Below are 6,023 nucleotides of genomic sequence, written 5' to 3'. Positions count from 1 at the left end.
CTGGGAGGGCTGCGTGGGGAGGCGGCGGTACAGGGCTGCAGCACCTGGCGCCTTGCCCGTGGGGCCCCGGGGCCCGGCGCCGTAGCCTGTGCCGCTTCGGGGACGGTGCCTCCCTCCCGTGCGTTCTCTGGGCTGAACCCAGGCCTCGCTTCTACCGGGGTGGACTCCCCGCTCCGTGCTTTTGTGCTCTCGTTTCCCTCCTTGCAGATTTTAGGGTGCCAATTCACACAGCTCCTTTTGCCCCGCCACTCAAGGCTCTTTCATTAAAAAACCAAAAGCAATCAAAGAAACCTCATCTTTGTTTTGCAAGTGGGGGAACCAAGGCAAAGATGGCAAAATAATTTCTTTGAGGTCAGACCACGGGGAAGTGATGGGTCCAAGGGCAGAGCCTAGTCATTCCTGACTCTCATCCTTTCTCAGTGGGACCACAGATGCTTTCTCAGATGTTTGGTTTTATATGAAAACAGGCTAATGTGTTTCAGACAAAAAAAAACCTCAGAACAAATTACACCCATGATTTTGACATTCGAAGGATCAGTATGTCAAAGATGGGGAATATTCGGGGCCAAAAGATCCTCTGTTGCTTTTGCAAATGCAAAGTTTCAGATGGTGTCAGAGTTCACAGAATATCATCTTCCTTGGAAAAAAGCAGAACGTACATCAACATCATGCTGTTGCCAAAAAGGCACACATCATATCAGTTTGCATGGCTAAAAGGATAGCCTGTAGGTCTGATGAAATAAGCTGTCAGATCAACTCTGTACTACTGTGACTTCAGCACTCACAGCACCGAGTGACGCAGGACTGAGCGTCCAGCTTGGGTACCACGCTGCTACAAAACAGGCCCACACAGGGTAACAACTCACCTGGGCCATCCAAGCAGGAGGACTGAAAAAATTGCAGTGTGTAGTCTAGAGAAGAAGGAATTGGGGGAGACATGGCAACTGACTCAAGCACATACAAAGATACTTCAAAGAGGAAATGGATAATTACCTTACCTGTGCTGGAGAAGAAAAGAACTATCTACCCATCAATAGTGCCTGTCACTACATGGGCAGTGAGGGGAAGACCAGTAAAAGGATTGGCCTTCTGGTCAGTGAAATGGAAAATTGACCAAAGATACCAAGATGTTGCAAGTATTTTTCACTTGTCTTCACTGTGATGGTGGCTAGGTGAACACCTTAAATAGCACCAATGACAAGTGGGTAAAAAGTCATTCCAGATTTCTAAGCACTTAGGCAAAGTCAATGCTTTCAGACGAGTTAGGCTTGATGAAATTCATCCTGTGATGGTTGGAGAACTGGCTGAAGCAACTTCAGGCCCACTGGCAGTTATCTTTGAGATCTCTAGAGAATGAAGAGGTTCAGGAGACTGGAAAAGGCCAAATATATTGGCTATTTTAAAAAAAAAAAAGATCTGAGGAATTACCGGCCAGCTGGCATTACTTTACTACCTCCCCTTGTGATACTGGAACAAATAAACATTACGTAGACAACTTGTCACTAAAATTGGGAATCAAACTCCTTAACACCAATGTAGCATTAAGAAGCAGGCATTCTTTATTACGGCGCCGGATGCGCGGTGGATCGTTCCACCTAGTGTGCATACTGCAGGCTACATCAGCCGAAACTTATATTGTCCAATTACATACATATGCATCAAATTTCCCGGAATGATCATGCATATTCGTTCTGTTTCCCAGAACTAATTATCATATTTGCGTGGTCATTATGCATGCATCCTTGAACTCCAAGGGGCTTCCGTGGGGGTCTCTGGTGGTCCTTGGTGGTCGTACAGGTGTGTCCTTTAGTTGACCCCTTCTTCTGGACATGCGCAATCCCACCTTGCTTATGTAACCCGTTTTCCTTCTTCATGGTGCATGGTCCCTAACAATGATTTGGCACCCTTAACACAAACCAATTATTCTAACCACCCTTGACCCTTTGTCAAGATGGGCTGGGGCTGTACTGGGAACATAGCAGCATGTCCGTACTACTCCTCGTCCAATTGTCTTTGGGCATAGTAGCATATCCATAGCCGTAGGTGTACAAACACAATATTAAAGTATTGTCTACCCCGCTCCTATCTCTATGTTGCTTAGTTACAAAGGAACAAACTAATCATTTTGGTTACATCTGGTTACATTTCCCCCCTTTGGAAGTTTTGAAATAATCATCTTTTCAATACTTCCACTCTTAATCTTTCATATCTTAACATAAGCCGGTGGCTTCTCCCCCAGCATTGGTGTACAATGCTTCATCACTGATTTAAAAATTGCTACAGAATTCCTAGACATTGTCTGTGTCAACATTTTCTTTAAACATTGATAAACCAAATAAATCATCAATCAAAATGATTAGTGTCTGTAACAACTCAGTTATCCATCCTTTAAGAGGAAATCCAAAATGTCCCAAAATTTGGCCTAACCAGTTTGTTTGCATTTCACTCCTTAAACCTTGAGTCTGCTGTGCCACCCTCTTCATATCATCTATTTGTTCATTCAAAGCAGCTGTAACATTTGGGATGTGCACACAGCAATCTTGATTTCTGTAAATCCACAATCATCGCTTCAATTCCCCCATGTGTTTCTCTCTGTTTTTCCTCTGCTATTTTTATAATTATTTGTGGGGTAACTATAACTTGTCAGGTGGGTGTTACCCACCATCCATCCTCATTTTCTACTGCTCTCAACTGTTCTGCCAATAATCTATCCAATTTACCATAATTTGGCTTCGGGGTTGGAAGTTTTACCTGTTTTACTGGTACCAGGGCAAGGATGCTTTGCTCCGCTGCCTCTCTAGCAGTTTTATCAGCCAATCGGTTGCCCACATTTACCACGGTTTGTCCAAATTGATGTGCTTTACAATGCATTACCACTACTTCCTTGGGCTGCTGGATGTCCTGGAGGAGTTGAAGAATTTCTTCCTTATATTTAATGGGCAATCCTTGAGCTGACAACAGTCCTCTTTCCTTCCAGAGGCAGGAAAGGTTCTTTCCTTCCTTATGAGCAGGCTTTAGTGGGAGTCTAACCCACGTCCTATAGTGGGACTCTAACACACGTCCTACCTAGAGCTCTGTTACCCGTTAGAAGAATGCCTTATTACCTTGTTCCAGGGCATCTTGCTCAGAATTCTTCAGTCCGGGGATCAGAGGTTCTCCCCAAGAATCCCTCGGTGCCGGCTGGAGGTCCTGCGATCCCTCGGACCTGTCGAAATTCAGAAGCAGGGTCCCATCTGGGTCGCCAAAACTGTCACCGAAATTGGGAATCAAACTCCTTAACACCAATGTAGCATTAAGAAGCAGGCATTCTTTATTATGGCGTCGGATGCATGGGGGATCGTTCCACCTAGTGTGCATACCGCAGGTTACATCAACCAGAACTTATATTGTCCAATTACATACATATGCATCAAATTTCCCGGAATGATCATGCATATTCGTTCTGTTTCCCAGAACTAATTATCATATTTGCGTGGTCATTATGCATGCATCCTTGAACTCCAAGGGGCTTCCGTGGGGGTCTCTGGTGGTCCTTGGTGGTCGTACAGGTGTGTCCTTTAGTTGACCCCTTCTTCTGGACATGCGCAATCCCACCTTGCTTATGTAACTTGCTTCCCTTCTTTGTGGTGCATGGTCCCTAACAATGATTTGGCACACTTAGCACAAACCAATTATTCTAACTACCCTCGGCTCGTTGTCAAGATGGGCTGGGGCTGTACTGGGAACATAGCAGCATGTCCGTACTACTCCTCGTCCAATTGTCTTTGGGCATAGTAGCATATCCATAGCCATAGGTGTACAAACACAATATTAAAGTATTGTCTACCCCGCTCCTATCTCTATGTTGCTTAGTTACAAAGGAACGAACTAATCATTTTGGTTACATCTGGTTACAAACTCACATTTTCCATTTGCCAAAAAAAGAAATCAAGTCAAACCAATCTTTCACGGTAGACTAACAGGCCTTGTGGATAAGGAAGTAACAAGAGATGTTATATATTTTGACTTCAGTACGGATTTTTATTCTGTTTCATCTGACAGTCTTACAAACAAGCTAGGAAACATGGTAAACTGGATCTACTGGAATTACTGCTAGGAGAGTCTGATGCTGATTAGAAAACTCTAAGATTGGTTTTCAATGGTACGCTGTTTATCTGGAGAAAAGTATCAAGAAGGAGTCTTGCAGAGATCTGTTCTCAGTGTGGTATTGATAGTTTATTCAGTGATTTATACAGTGGACTAGAAAGTGTGCCTATTAAATTTGCAGACAACACTAACCTTAGAGGGGTTGCAATGTATTTGAAGACAAAATTAGTATTCAAATCATCTTGATCAAAGGGAGAAATGGCCTGAAAGAGTAGAACACCATTTAATAAAAGCATGTGCAAAGTTCTGCACTTGGAAAGAAATAATGAATTTCACAAAGTTACAATGGGGAATAGCTAGGCAGAGACCTCCATTTTGTCACTGGTCCCCATCAGGCCCAGGACCTTTGGCAGAGTACTGGCTACCATCAAACTCAGACTGGCTGAAGGATGCAGAGCCCAGAAAAAGCCTTTTCAGGAACTGTACAATTTGCTTTTCTCACCTCTCCAAGCGTTATTGAGGCCCCCTGATATTTCAGTTCTTACTGCCAAAATATTTGCACTTTGCATGCAAGGGCCATTGACTTTGCTTCTTTTTGTGCTGACTTTAGATCAGACCCTTTGCTTTCTACCTGCAAACAGAAATATTTGTGGCTTCAGCAGGATACTTATCCACCAACAGCTGTAGCTGTGTTGTCCTGGATGCTCTGCCACCGCTGCCACTTCTGATTCCTTAGTTGCATCACAGTCTTTTGGGACTGTAAGGGATAAATGAGGCCATCCAACTTTTCCTTCTGTCTCCTTTGCTCTGGGTCTAAGACCTAGAAAGTCTCACTCTGCAAGGTCTCTTTCTGTACCTTCAGGTGGAGGGGCACCCATGCCTCACTCTTAGGCAATGGCAAACTGTGACTGAGCCATGGAAGATGCTTTCTGAAGGCCCCCTACACTTTTCAGACTGGTGCAAATGATACCATGACATTTTCAGTAGATCAAAGGATTGCTTAATGTTGGAACTGGTTCAGTAATGAGCACTGCTTTGCAAGAGGCTTGGTGAGCCTGAAGGCACTAAGAGCCAGGGAAAAGAAACTGTCTTCCCAGAAGAAGAGAAAGAGGGGAAGAGAAAAGAAGAGAGGATACATTTTTCCTTAGTGTGTCTTGTCCCTGCAGGCACCAGTGATGACCCTGGGTGCATTCCCTATGGGGCCTGTTCTTGCTGCTCAGACTGAAGAAGGGAGTCTGTGGGGACTTTTTTACAGAGCAGTCTTTCAGAGTCCCTGTCCTGAACCAGTAGGCCAGGCTGGACTGGTATCATAGGCAGGTGTTACAGGCATACCCCAAGACCTTCATACAAATGTTTATAAATCAAAACTGCTTCATCTTGACTTCTTCACTGCTCAGTCTCTGATGGCTTTTGGATTTCTGCCTGTGCCTTATCTCAATGCCTACACTCCTCTTCTCCATGTCTTTGTGCAGCCATTGTTTTTCCTAGGAGCAGCACTGTCCATCTGTTCTTCTTGAGTGTAATTCAGGATTCAGCCCAAAAGCCTCCTCCCTCTGTCTCTCTCTTCAAGTGCTCTTGCTAACCTTTGATCACACTGAGCATATACAGGATTGGCATTTGGTAATAGCGGGTGAGTCTTGTTTGTCATTCTAGGGACTTCATTCTGGAAGGGTCAGGTTAGTGCACTCATAGTCCTGGGATGACTACAACTTACAGGCAAGTAGGGAGCAATATCATCAGGCCGACATCTGGAAGAGTGGAATGTTATTGTGCCAGTGTTACATAGCATGTGCAGCCTGGGTCTCCAGGTCTAAGAGTGGTTATGTAAATGTCTTTTCAAGCGTCACCATCTTAATGCAGCTGCCTGCCATCAGTGCCTGAATGGATGTCTGAAGTGTGCTTTTGAAGTGAATCTTCCAGTAATCCCCGCTTGCTGG

The sequence above is a fragment of the Mycteria americana genome, chromosome 1, assembly GCF_035582795.1.
Source record: "Mycteria americana isolate JAX WOST 10 ecotype Jacksonville Zoo and Gardens chromosome 1, USCA_MyAme_1.0, whole genome shotgun sequence".
Lineage (NCBI taxonomy): Eukaryota > Metazoa > Chordata > Aves > Ciconiiformes > Ciconiidae > Mycteria > Mycteria americana.
This window is presented reverse-complemented; position numbering follows the sequence as displayed.